Source organism: Pristiophorus japonicus, unplaced genomic scaffold (genome assembly GCF_044704955.1).
Source record: "Pristiophorus japonicus isolate sPriJap1 unplaced genomic scaffold, sPriJap1.hap1 HAP1_SCAFFOLD_33, whole genome shotgun sequence".
Classification (NCBI taxonomy): Eukaryota; Metazoa; Chordata; class Chondrichthyes; family Pristiophoridae; genus Pristiophorus; species Pristiophorus japonicus.
This window is the reverse complement of record NW_027253106.1, coordinates 10,891,172-10,904,504: the sequence shown is the minus strand read 5'-3', so window position 1 is coordinate 10,904,504 and position 13,333 is coordinate 10,891,172.

The following is a 13,333-nucleotide window of genomic DNA, read 5'->3' as shown; positions in this document are numbered from 1 at the left end:
ATCTTGGGAGAGGAGGAGAGCTTACAAGAGTAGGAGAGCTCACCGGAGTTGGCGAGCTTGGGGGATAGGAGAGCTTCGGGGAGTAGGAGAGCTTGGGGGAGTAGGAGAGCTTGGGGGAGTAGGAGAGCTTGGGGGAGTAGGAGAGATTACCGGAGTAGGTGAGCTTGGGGAAGCAAGAGAGCTTACGGGAGAAGGTGAGCTTGGGGGAGTACGAGAGCATGGGGGAGTAAGAGAGCTTGACTGGAGTAGGAGAGCTTACCGGAGTAGGAGAGCTTAGGGAGTAGGCGAGCTTACCGGAGTAGGAGAGCTTTTGGAGTAGGAGAGCTTGGGGGAGCAGGATAGCTTACCGGAGTTGGAAAGCTTACAGGAGTAGGAGAGCTTGGGAGAGTAAGGGAGCTTGGGGGAGAAGGAGAGCTTTGGGAAGTCGGAGAGCTGACCGGAGTAGGAGAGTTAACCAGAGTAAAGAAAGCTTGAGGGAGTGGGAGAGCTTGGGGGATTGGAGAGCTTGGTGGATTGGAGAGCTTGGGGGATTGGAGAGATGGGGCGATTGGAGAGCTTGGGGGAGTAGGAGAGCTTGGGGGAGTAGGAGAGCTTGGGGGAGTAGGAGAGCTTGGGGGATTAGGAGAGCTTGGGGGAATAGGAGAGCGTGGGGGAGTAGGAGAGCTTGGAGGAGTAGGCGAGCTTGGGGGAGTCGGAGAACTTGGGGGAGTAGGAGAGCTTGGGGGAGTAGCAGAGCTTGGGGGAGTAGGAGAGCTTGATGGAGTAGGAGAGCTTGGTGGAGTAGGATAGCTTGGTGGAGTAGGAGAGCTTGGGGGAGTAGGAAAGCTTTGAGGAGTAGGAGAGTTTGGGGGAGTAGGAGAGATTGGGGGAGTAGGAGAGCTTGGGTGTGTAGGAGAGCTTGAGGGTGTAGGAGAGCTTGGGGGTGTAGGAGAGCTTTGGGGATTAGGACAGCTTGGAGGAATAGGCGAGCTTGGGGGAGTCGGAGAGCTTGGGGGAGTAGGAGAGCTTAGGGGTGTAGGAGAGCTTTGGGGAGTAGGAGAGCTTGTGGGAGTAGGAGAGCTTGGAGGAGTAGGAGAACTTGGGGTAGTAGGAGAGATTCGGGGAGTAGGAGAGTTGGGGGAGTCGGAGAGCTTGGGGGAGCAGGAGAGCTTGGTGGAGTAGGAGAGCTTGGGGGAGTAGGAGAGCTTGGGGGAGTAGGCGAACTTGGGGGTTATGAGAACCTGGGAGAGTAGGAGAGCTTGAGGGATTGGAGAGCTTGTGGGAGCAGGAGATCTTCGGGGAGTAGGAGAGCTTGGGGTAGTAGGAACACTTGGGGAAGTAGTAGAGCTTGGGGGAGTAGGAGAGCTTGGGAGAGTAGGAGAGCTTGCGGTAGTAAGAGAGCTTGGGGGAGTAGGAGAGCTTGGGGGAGTAAGAGAGGTTGGGGGAGTAGGAGAGCTTGGGGGAGTAGGAGAGCTTGGGGGAGTAGGAGAGCTTGGGGGAGTAGGAGAGATTTGGGGAGTAGGAGAGCTTGGGGGTGTAGGAGAGCTTCGGGGAGTAGGAGAGCTTTGGGGTGTAGGAGAGCTTGGGGAAGTAGGAGAGCTTGGAGGAGTAGGAGAGCTTGGGGGAGTAGGAGAGCTTCGGGGAGTATGAGTGCTTCGGGGAGTAGGAGAGCTTGGTGGAGCAGGATAGCTTAGCGGAGTCTGAGAGCTTGGGGGAGTCGGAGAGCTTGGGGGATTAGGAGTGCTGACCGGAGTAGGAAACCTTGAAGGATTAGGAGACCAGGGGGAGTAGGAGAGCTTGGTGGAGGAGAAGACCTTGGGGGTGTAATAGAGCTTTGGAAAGTAAGAGAGCTTGGGGGAGATGGACCGCTTTGGGCAGTCGGAGAGCTGACCGGAGTATGAGAGTTAACCGGAGTAAAGAAAGCTTGAGGGATTGGGAGAGCTTGAGGGATTAGGAGAGCTTACCGGCGTAGGCGAGCTTGGGGGAGTAGGAGAGCTTGCGGGAGTAGGAGAGCTTGGGGGAGTAGGAGATCATACCGGAGATGGAGAGCTTACCGGAGTAGGTGAGCTTACCGGAGTTGGAGAGCTTACCGGATTGGGAGGGCTTACCGGATTAGGAGATCTTGGGGGAGTAGGAGAGCTTGAGGGAGCAGGAGAGCTTGGGGGAGTATGAGAGCTTGGGGCAGAAGGAGAGCTTGGGCGAGTAGAAAATCTTGGGAGAGGAGGAGAGCTTCCCAGAGTAGAAGAAATTACCGGAGTAGGAGAGCTTGGGCGAGTAGGCGATCTTGGGAAAGAGGAGAGCTTACCAAATTTGGAGAGCTCACCGGAGCTTGGTGGAGTAGGAGATCTTGGGGGAGTAGGAGTGCTTGGAGGAGTAGGAGAACTTGGGGGAGTAGGAGAAATTCGGGGAGTAGGAGAACTTTGGGGTGTAGGAGAGCTTGGGGGAGTAGGAGAGCTTGGGGGATTGGAGAGCTTGGTGGATTGGAGAGCTTGCGGGATTGGAGCGCTTGGGCGATTGGGGAGCTTGGGGGAGTAGGAGAGCTTGGGGGAGTAGGAGAGCTTGGGGGAGTAGGATAGCTTGCGGAAGTCGGAGAGCTTGGGGGAGTCGGAGAGTTTGGTGGAGTAGGAGAGCTTGGGGGAGTAGGAGAACTTGGGGGTTAGGAGAGCTTGGGGGAGTAGGAGAGCTTGGGGGAGTAGGAGAGCTTGGGGGAGTCGGAGAACTTTGGGGTTCGGAGAGCTTGGGGGAGTAGGAGAGCTTGAAGGAGTAGGAGAGCTTGGGGGAGTAGTAGATCTTGGGGGATTAGGAGAGCTTGGGGGAGTAGGAGAGCTTGGGGGGGTAGGAAAGCTTGGGTGAGTAGGAGAGCTTGGGAGAGGAGGAGAGCTTGCGTGAATAGGAGAGCTTGGGGGAGTTGGAGAGCTTTGGGGAGTAACAGAGGTTAGGGGAGTAGGAGAGCTTGGGGGAGTAGGAGAGCTTGGGTGAGTAGGAGAGCTTGGGGAAGTAGGAGAGCTTGGGGGAGTAGGAGATATTACCGCAGTAGGAGAGCTTACCGGAGTAGGAGGGCTTGGGGGAGTAGGAGAGGTTGAGGGTGCAGGGGAGCTCACCGGAGTAGGAGAGCTTGGGGGAGTAGGAGAGCTTCGGGGAGTAGCAGAGCTTGGGGGAGTAGTAGATCTTGGGGGAGTAGGAGAGCTTGGGGGAGTAGGAGAGCTTGGGGGAGTAGGAGAGCTTACTGGAGTAAGACAGCTTGCGGCAGTAGGAAGAGCTTGTGGGAGTAGGAGAGCTTGGGGGAGTAGGAGAGCATGGGAGAGTAGGAAAGTTGTGGGAGTAGGAGAGGTTGGGGGAGTACGAGAGCTTACCGGAGTAGGAGAGCTTACCACAATAAGAGAGCTTAACGGAGTAGGAGAGCTGAACGGAGTAGGAGAACGTACCGAAGTAGGAGAGCTTACCGGTTAGGAAAGCTTACCAGAGAAGGAGAGCTTACCGGAGTAGAAGAGATTACCGGAGTAGGAGAGCTTGGGGGAGTAGGAGAGCTTACCGGAGTCGGAAAGCTTGGGCGAGTAGGAGATCTTGGGAGAGGAGGAGAGCTTACAAGAGTAGGAGAGCTCACCGGAGTTGGAGAGCTTGGGGGATAGGAGAGCTTGGGGGAGTAGGAGAGCTTGGGGGAGTAGGAGAGCTTGGGGGAGTAGGAGAGCTTGGGGGAGTACGAGAGCATGGAGGAGTAGGAGAGTTTACCGGAGCAGGAGAGCTTGGGGGATGAGAAGAGCTTGTGGGAGCAGGAGAGCTTACCGCAGTAGGAGGGCTTTAGGTGTAAGAGAGCTTGAGGGAGTAGGCGAGCTTGCAGGAATAGGGGAGCTTGGAGGAGAAGGAGAGCTTGGAGTAGTAGGAGAGCTTGGAGGATTAGGAGAGCTTGGAGGAGTAGGAGAGCTTGGAGGAGTAGGAGAGCTGACCAGAGTAGGAGAGCTTGGGGGAGTAGAAGAACTTACCGGAGTAGGATAGCTTACTGGAGTAGGAGAGCTTTACTGGAGTAGGAGAGCTTACCGGAGTAGGAGTGCTTAGCGGAGTAGGAGAGCTTACCGTAGTAGGAGAGATTGTGGAGGAGGAGAGCTTGTGGGAGCAGGATAGCTTACCGGAGTAGGAAAGCTTACTGGAGTAGGAGAGCTTGGGAGAGTAAGAGAGCTTGGGGGAGAAGGAGAGCTTTGGGCAGTCGGAGAGCTGACCGGAGTCGGAGAGTTAACCGGACTAAAGAAAGCTTGGGGGAGTAGGAGAGCTTTGGTGAGTAGGAGAGCTTGGGGGAGTAGGAGAGCTTGGGGGAGAAGGAGAGCTTGTGGGAGTCGGAGAGCTTGGGGGAGTCGGAGAGCTTGGGGGAGTCGGAGAGCTTGAGGGAGTTGAAGAGCATGGGGGAGTCGGAGAGCTTGGGGGAGTCGGAGAACTTGCGGGAGTCGGAGAGTTTCGGCTAGTCGGAGAGGTTGGGTGAGTAGGAGAGCTTGGGGAGTTGGTGAGCTTGGGGGAGTAGGAGATCTTCGGGAGTCGGAGAGCTGGGGGGAGTAGAAGAAATTGGGCGAGTAGTAGAAATTGGGGGAGTTGGAGAGCTTGTGGGAGCAGGGTAGCTTACCGGAGTAGGAGAACTTGCGGGAGTCGGAGAGCATGCGGGAGTCGGAGAGGTTGCGGGAGTAGGAGAGCTTGCCGGATTCGGAGAGGTTGCCAGATTTGGAGAGCTTACCGGAATAGAAGAGCTTACCGGAGTAGGAGAGCTTGAGGGAGTAGGAGATCTTGGGAGAGTAGGAAAGCTTGGGGGAGTAGGAGAGGTTTGGGGAGTAGGAGACCTTACCGGCGTAAGAGAGCTTACCGCAGTAAGAGAGCTTACCAGAGAAGGAGAGCTTACCGGAGTAGAAGAGCTTATCGGAGTAGGAGAGCTTGGGGGAGTCGGAGAGCTTACCGGAGTAGGAGAGCTTGGGGGAGTAGGAGAGCTGGCCGGAGTAGGAGAACTTACCGGAGTCGGAAAGCTTGGAGGAGTAGGAGAGCTTCCATGAATATGAGAGCTTGGGGGAGTACGAGAGCTGGCCGGAGTAGGAGAGTTAACCGGAGTAAAGAGAGCTTGAGGGAGTGGGAGAGCATGGGGGAGCAGGAGAGCTTAGAGAGTAGGAGAGCTTGGGGGAGTAGGAGAGCTTGAAGGAGTAGGAGAGCTTGGGGGAGTAGTAGATCTTGGGGGATTAGGAGAGCTTGGGGGAGTAGGAGAGCTTGGGGGGGTAGGAAAGCTTGGGGGAGTAGGAGAGCTTGGGAAAGGAGGAGAGCTTGCGTGAATAGGAGAGCTTGGGGGAGTTGGAGAGCTTGGGGGAGGAACAGAGGTTGGGGGAGTAGGAGAGCTTGGGGGAGTAGGAGAGCTTGGGGGAGTAGGTGAGCTTGGGGAAGTAGGAGAACTTGGGGGAGTAGGAGAGCTTGGGGGAGTAGGAGAGCTTGGGGGAGTAGGAGAGCTTGGGGGAGTAGGAGAGCTTGGTGGAGTAGGACAGCTTGGGGGAGTAGGAAAGCTTTGGGGAGTAGGAGAGCTTGGGGGAGTAGGAGGGATTGGGGGAGTAGGTTAGCTTGGGGAAGTAGGACAGCTTGGGGGAGTAGGAAAGCTTGGGGGAGTAGGAGAGCTAGGGAGAGGAGGAGAGCTTGCGTGAATTGGAGAGCTTGGGGGAGTAGGAGAGCTTGGGGGAGTAAGAGAGGTTGGGGGAGTAGGAGAGCTTGGGGGAGTAGGAGAGCTTGGGGGAGTAGGAGAGCTTGGGGGAGTAGGAGAGCTTGGGGGATTGGAGAGCTTGGTGGATTGGAGAGCTTGCTGGATTGGAGAGCTTGGGCGATTGGAGAGCTTGGCGGAGTAGGAGAGCTTGGGGGAGTAGGAGAGCTTGGGGGAGTAGGAGAGCTTGGTGGAGTAGGAGAGATTGGTGGAGTAGGAGCGCTTCGGGGAGTAGGAGAGCTTCGGGGGGTAGGAGAGCTTGGGAGAGTAGGAGAGCGTACTGGAGATGGAGAGCTTACCGGATTACGAGAGCTTACCAGAGTAGGAGAGATCACTGGAGTAGGAGAGCTTACCGGAGTCGGAGGGCTTTGCGGTGTAGGAGAGCTTGGGGGAGTAGGAGTGCTTGGAGGAGTAGGAGAACTTGGGGGAGTAGGAGAGCTTCGGGGAGTAGGAGAACTTTGGGGTGTAGGAGAGCTTGGGGGAGTAGGAGAGCTTGGGGGATTGGAGAGCTTGGTGGATTGGAGAGCTTGCGGGATTGGAGAGCTTGGGCGATTGGAGAGCTTGGGGGAGTAGGAGAGCTTGGGGGAGTAGGAGAGCTTGGGGGAGTAGGATAGCTTGCGGAAGTCGGAGAGCTTGGGGGAGTCGGAGAGCTTGGTGGAGTAGGAGAGCTTGGGGGAGTAGGAGAACTTGGGGGTTAGGAGAGCTTGGGGGAGTAGGAGAGCTTGAAGGAGTAGGAGAGCTTGGGGGAGTAGTAGATCGTGGGGGAGTAGGAGAGCTTGGTGAAGTAGGAGAGCTTGGGGGAGTAGGAAAGCTTGGGAGAGTAGGAGAGCTTGGGAGAGGAGGAGAGCTTACGTGAATTGGAGAGCTTGGGGGAGTAGGAGAGCTTGGGGGAGTAAGAGATGTTGGGGGAGTAGGAGAGCTTGGGGTAGTAGGAGAGCTTGGGGGAGTAGGAGAGCTTGGGGGAGTAGGAGAGCTTGGGGGATTGGAGAGCTTGGTGGATTGGAGAGCTTGCTGGATTGGAGAGCTTGGGCGATTGGAGAGCTTGGCGGAGTAGGAGAGCTTGGGGGAGTAGGAGAGCTTGGGGGAGTAGGAGAGCTTGGTGGAGTAGGAGAGATTGGTGGAGTAGGAGCGCTTCGGGGAGTAGCAGAGCTTCGGGGGGTAGGAGAGCTTGGGAGAGTAGGAGAGAGTACTGGAGATGGAGAGCTTACAGGATTACGAGAGCTTACCGGAGTAGGAGAGATCACTGGAGTAGGAGAGCTTACCGGAGTCGGAGGGCTTTGGGGTGTAGGAGAACTTGGGGGAGTAGGAGAGCTTCGGGGAGTAGGAGAACCTTGGGGTGTAGGAGAGCTTGGGGGAGTAGGAGAGCTTAGGTGATTGGAGAGCTTGGTGGATTGGAGAGCTTGCGGGATTGGAGAGCTTGGGCGATTGGAGAGCTTGGGGAAGTAGGAGAGCTTGGGGGAGTAGGAGAGCTTGGGGGAGTCGGAGAACGTTGGGGTTCGGAGAGCTTGGGGGAGTAGGAGAGCTTGAAGGAGTAGGAGAGCTTGGGGGAGTAGTAGATCTTGATGGATTAGGAGAGCTTGGGGGAGTAGGAGAGCTTGGGGGGTAGGAAAGCTTGGGGGAGTAGGAGAGCTTGGGAGAGGAGGAGAGCTTGCGTGAATAGGAGAGCTTGGGGGAGTTGGAGAGCTGGGGGGAGTAACAGAGGTTAGGGGAGTAGGAGAGCTTGGGGGAGTAGGAGAGCTTGGGGGAGTAGGAGAGCTTGGGGAAGTAGGAGAGCTTGGGGGAGTAGGAGATATTACCGCAGTAGGAGAGCTTACCGGAGTAGGAGGGCTTGGGGGAGTAGGAGAGGTTGGGGGTGCAGGGGAGCTCACCGGAGTAGGAGAGCTTGGGGGAGTAGGAGAGCTTCGGGGAGTAGCAGAGCTTGGGGGAGTAGTAGATCTTGGGGGAGTAGGAGAGCTTGGGGGAGTAGGAGAGCTTGGGGGAGTAGGAGAGCTTACTGGAGTAAGACAGCTTGCGGCAGTAGGAAGAGCTTGTGGGAGTAGGAGAGCTTGGGGGAGTAGGAGAGCATGGGAGAGTAGGAAAGTTGTGGGAGTAGGAGAGGTTGGGGGAGTACGAGAGCTTACCGGAGTAGGAGAGCTTACCACAATAAGAGAGCTTAACGGAGTAGGAGAGCTGAACGGAGTAGGAGAACGTACCGAAGTAGGAGAGCTTACCGGTTAGGAAAGCTTACCAGAGAAGGAGAGCTTACCGGAGTAGAAGAGATTACCGGAGTAGGAGAGCTTGGGGGAGTAGGAGAGCTTACCGGAGTCGGAAAGCTTGGGCGAGTAGGAGATATTGGGAGAGGAGGAGAGCTTACAAGAGTAGGAGAGCTCACCGGAGTTGGAGAGCTTGGGGGATAGGAGAGCTTACGGGAGCAGGAGAGCTTACCGCAGTAGGAGGGCTTTAGGTGTAAGAGAGCTTGGGGGAGTAGGCGAGCTTGCAGGAATAGGGGAGCTTGGAGGAGAAGGAGAGCTTGGAGTAGTAGGAGAGCTTGGAGGATTAGGAGAGCTTGGAGGAGTAGGAGAGCTTGGAGGAGTAGGAGAGCTGACCAGAGTAGGAGAGCTTGGGGGAGTAGAAGAACTTACCGGAGTAGGATAGCTTACTGGAGTAGGAGAGCTTTACTGGAGTAGGAGAGCTTACCGGAGTAGGAGTGCTTAGCGGAGTAGGAGAGCTTACCGTAGTAGGAGAGATTGTGGAGGAGGAGAGCTTGTGGGAGCAGGATAGCTTACCGGAGTAGGAAAGCTTACTGGAGTAGGAGAGCTTGGGAGAGTAAGAGAGCTTGGGGGAGAAGGAGAGCTTTGGGCAGTCGGAGAGCTGACCGGAGTCGGAGAGTTAACCGGAGTAAAGAAAGCTTGGGGGAGTAGGATAGCTTGGGTGTGTAGGAGAGCTTTGGTGAGTAGGAGAGCTTGGGGGAGTAGGAGAGCTTGGGGGAGAAGGAGAGCTTGGGGGAGTCGGAGAGCTTGGGGGAGTAGGAGAGCTTGGGGGAGAAGGAGAGCTTGTGGGAGTCGGAGAGCTTGGGGGAGTCGGAGAGCTTGGGGGAGTCGGAGAGCTTGAGGGAGTTGAAGAGCATGGGGGAGTCGGAGAGCTTGGAGGAGTCGGAGAACTTGCGGGAGTCGGAGAGTTTCGGCGAGTCGGAGAGGTTGGGTGAGTAGGAGAGCTTGGGGAGTTGGAGAGCTTGGGGGAGTAGGAGATCTTCGGGAGTCGGAGAGCTGGGGGGAGTAGAAGAAATTGGGCGAGTAGTAGAACTTGGGGGAGTTGGAGAGCTTGTGGGAGCAGAGTAGCTTACCGGAGTAGGAGAACTTGCGGGAGTCGGAGAGCATGCGGGAGTAGGAGAGGTTGCGGGAGTAGGAGAGCTTGCCGGATTCGGAGAGGTTGCCAGATTTGGAGAGCTTACCGGAATAGAAGAGCTTACCGGAGTAGGAGAGCATGAGGGAGTAGGAGATCTTGGGAGAGTAGGAAAGCTTGGGGGAGTAGGAGAGGTTTGGGGAGTAGGAGACCTTACCGGCGTAAGAGAGCTTACCGCAGTAAGAGAGCTTACCAGAGAAGGAGAGCTTACCGGAGTAGAAGAGCTTATCGGAGTAGGAGAGCTTGGGGGAGTCGGAGAGCTTACCGGAGTAGGAGAGCTTGGGGGAGTAGGAGAGCTGGCCGGAGTAGGAGAACTTACCGGAGTCGGAAAGCTTGGAGGAGTAGGAGAGCTTCCATGAATATGAGAGCTTGGGGGAGTACGAGAGCTGGCCGGAGTAGGAGAGTTAACCGGAGTAAAGAGAGCTTGAGGGAGTGGGAGAGCATGGGGGAGCAGGAGAACTTAGAGAGTAGGAGAGCTTGGGGGAGTAGGAGAGCTTGAAGGAGTAGGAGAGCTTGGGGGAGTAGTAGATCTTGGGGGATTAGGAGAGCTTGGGGGAGTAGGAGAGCTTGGGGGGGTAGGAAAGCTTGGGGGAGTAGGAGAGCTTGGGAGAGGAGGAGAGCTTGCGTGAATGGGGAGCTTGGGGGAGTTGGAGAGCTTGGGGGAGTAACAGAGGTTGGGGGAGTAGGAGAGCTTGGGGGATGAGAAGAGCTTGTGGGAGCAGGAGAGCTTACCGCAGTAGGAGGGCTTTAGGTGTAAGAGAGCTTGGGGGAGTAGGCGAGCTTGCAGGAATAGGGGAGCTTGGAGGAGAAGGAGAGCTTGGAGTAGTAGGAGAGCTTGGAGGATTAGGAGAGCTTGGAGGAGTAGGAGAGCTTGGAGGAGTAGGAGAGCTGACCAGAGTAGGAGAGCTTGGGGGAGTAGAAGAACCTACCGGAGTAGGATAGCTTACTGGAGTAGGAGAGCTTTACTGGAGTAGGAGAGCTTACCGGAGTAGGAGTGCTTAGCGGAGTAGGAGAGCTTACCGTAGTAGGAGAGATTGTGGAGGAGGAGAGCTTGTGGGAGCAGGATAGCTTACCGGAGTAGGAAAGCTTACTGGAGTAGGAGAGCTTGGGAGAGTAAGAGAGCTTGGGGGAGAAGGAGAGCTTTGGGCAGTCGGAGAGCTGACCGGAGTCGGAGAGTTAACCGGACTAAAGAAAGCTTGGGGGAGTAGGAGAGCTTAGGTGTGTAGGAGAGCTTTGGTGAGTAGGAGAGCTTGGGGGAGTAGGAGAGCTTGGGGGAGAAGGAGAGCTTGTGGGAGTCGGAGAGCTTGGGGGAGTCGGAGAGCTTGGGGGAGTCGGAGAGCTTGAGGGAGTTGAAGAGCATGGGGGAGTCGGAGAGCTTGGGGGAGTCGGAGAACTTGCGGGAGTCGGAGAGTTTCGGCGAGTCTGAGAGGTTGGGTGAGTAGGAGAGCTTGGGGAGTTGGAGAGCTTGGGGGAGTAGGAGATCTTCGGGAGTCGGAGAGCTGGGGGGAGTAGAAGAAATGGGCGAGTTGTAGAACTTGGGGGAGTTGGAGAGCATGTGGGAGCAGGGTAGCTTACCGGAGTAGGAGAACTTGCGGGAGTCGGAGAGCATGCGGGAGTCGGAAAGGTTGCGGGAGTAGGAGAGCTTGCCGGATTCGGAGAGGTTGCCAGATTTGGAGAGCTTACCGGAATAGAAGAGCTTACCGGAGTAGGAGAGCATGAGGGAGTAGGAGATCTTGGGAGAGTAGGAAAGCTTGGGGGAGTAGGAGAGGTTTGGGGAGTAGGAGACCTTACCGGCGTAAGAGAGCTTACCGCAGTAAGAGAGCTTACCAGAGAAGGAGAGCTTACCGGAGTAGAAGAGCTTATCGGAGTAGGAGAGCTTGGGGGAGTCGGAGAGCTTACCGGAGTAGGAGAGCTTGGGGGAGTAGGTGAGCTTGGGGAAGTAGGAGAACTTGGGGGAGTAGGAGAGCTTGGGGGAGTAGGAGAGCTTGGGGGAGTAGGAGAGCTTGGGGGAGTAGGAGAGCTTGGTGGAGTAGGACAGCTTGGGGGAGTAGGAAAGCTTTGGGGAGTAGGAGAGCTTGGGGGAGTAGGAGGGATTGGGGGAGTAGGTTAGCTTGGGGAAGTAGGACAGCTTGGGGGAGTAGGAAAGCTTGGGGGAGTAGGAGAGCTAGGGAGAGGAGGAGAGCTTGCGTGAATTGGAGAGCTTGGGGGAGTAGGAGAGCTTGGGGGAGTAAGAGAGGTTGGGGGAGTAGGAGAGCTTGGGGGAGTAGGAGAGCTTGGGGGAGTAGGAGAGCTTAGGGGAGTAGGAGAGCTTGGTGGAGTAGGAGAGATTGGTGGAGTAGGAGCGCTTCGGGGAGTAGGAGAGCTTCGGGGGTAGGAGAGCTTGGGAGAGTAGGAGAGCGTACTGGAGATGGAGAGCTTACCGGATTACGAGAGCTTACCAGAGTAGGAGAGATCACTGGAGTAGGAGAGCTTACCGGAGTCGGAGGGCTTTGGGGTGTAGGAGAGCTTGGGGGAGTAGGAGTGCTTGGAGGGGTAGGAGAACTTGGGGGAGTAGGAGAGCTTCGGGGAGTAGGAGAACTTTGGGGTGTAGGAGAGCTTGGGGGAGTAGGAGAGCTTGGGGGATTGGAGAGCTTGGTGGATTGGAGAGCTTGCGGGATTGGAGAGCTTGGGCGATTGGAGAGCTTGGGGGAGTAGGAGAGCTTGGGGGAGTAGGAGAGCTTGGGGCAGTAGGATAGCTTGCGGAAGTCGGAGAGCTTGGGGGAGTCGGAGAGCTTGGTGGAGTAGGAGAGCTTGGGGGAGTAGGAGAACTTGGGGGTTAGGAGAGCTTGGGGGAGTAGGAGAGCTTGAAGGAGTAGGAGAGCTTGGGGGAGTAGTAGATCTTGGGGGAGTAGGAGAGCTTGGTGAAGTAGGAGAGCTTGGGGGAGTAGGAAAGCTTGGGAGAGTAGGAGAGCTTGGGAGAGGAGGAGAGCTTACGTGAATTGGAGAGCTTGGGGGAGTAGGAGAGCTTGGGGGAGTAAGAGAGGTATGGGGAGTAGGAGAGCTTGGTGAAGTAGGAGAGCTTGGGGGAGTAGGAAAGCTTGGGAGAGTAGGAGAGCTTGGGAGAGGAGGAGAGCTTACGTGAATTGGAGAGCTTGGGGGAGTAGGAGAGCTTGGGGGAGTAGGAGAGCTTGGGGAATTGGAGAGCTTGGTGGATTGGAGAGCTTGCTGGATTGGAGAGCATGGGCGATTGGAGAGCTTGGCGGAGTAGGAGAGCTTGGGGGAGTAGGAGAGCTTGGGGGAGTAGGAGAGCTTGGTGGAGTAGGAGAGATTGGTGGAGTAGGAGCGCTTCGGGGAGTAGCAGAGCTTCGGGGGGTAGGAGAGCTTGGGAGAGTAGGAGAGAGTACTGGAGATGGAGAGCTTACAGGATTACGAGAGCTTACCGGAGTAGGAGAGATCACTGGAGTTGGAGAGCTTACCGGAGTCGGAGGGCTTTGGGGTGTAGGAGAACTTGGGGGAGTAGGAGAGCTTCGGGGAGTAGGAGAACCTTGGGGTGTAGGAGAGCTTGGGGGAGTAGGAGAGCCTAGGTGATTGGAGAGCTTGGTGGATTGGAGAGCTTGCGGGATTGGAGAGCTTGGTCGATTGGAGAGCTTGGGGATGTAGGAGAGCTTGGGGGAGTAGGAGAGCTTGGGGGAGTCGGAGAACGTTGGGGCTCGGAGAGCTTGGGGGAGTAGGAGAGCTTGAAGGAGTAGGAGAGCTTGGGGGAGTAGTAGATCTTGGGGGATTAGGAGAGCTTGGGGGAGTAGGAGAGCTTGGGGGGGTAGGAAAGCTTGGGGGAGTAGGAGAGCTTGGGAGAGGAGGAGAGCTTGCGTGAATAGGAGAGCTTGGGGGAGTTGGAGAGCTTGGGGGAGTAACAGAGGTTAGGGGAGTAGGAGAGCTTGGGGAGTAGGAGAGCTTGGGGGAGTAGGAGAGCTTGGGGAAGTAGGAGAGCTTGGGGGAGTAGGAGATATTACCGCAGTAGGAGAGCTTACCGGAGTAGGAGGGCTTGGGGGAGTAGGAGAGGTTGGGGGTGCAGGGGAGCTCACCGGAGTAGGAGAGCTTGGGGGAGTAGGAGAGCTTCGGGGAGTAGCAGAGCTTGGGGGAGTAGTAGATCTTGGGGGAGTAGGAGAGCTTGGGGGAGTAGGAGAGCTTACTGGAGTAAGACAGCTTGCGGCAGTAGGAAGAGCTTGTGGGAGTAGGAGAGCTTGGGGGAGTAGGAGAGCATGGGAGAGTAGGAAAGTTGTGGGA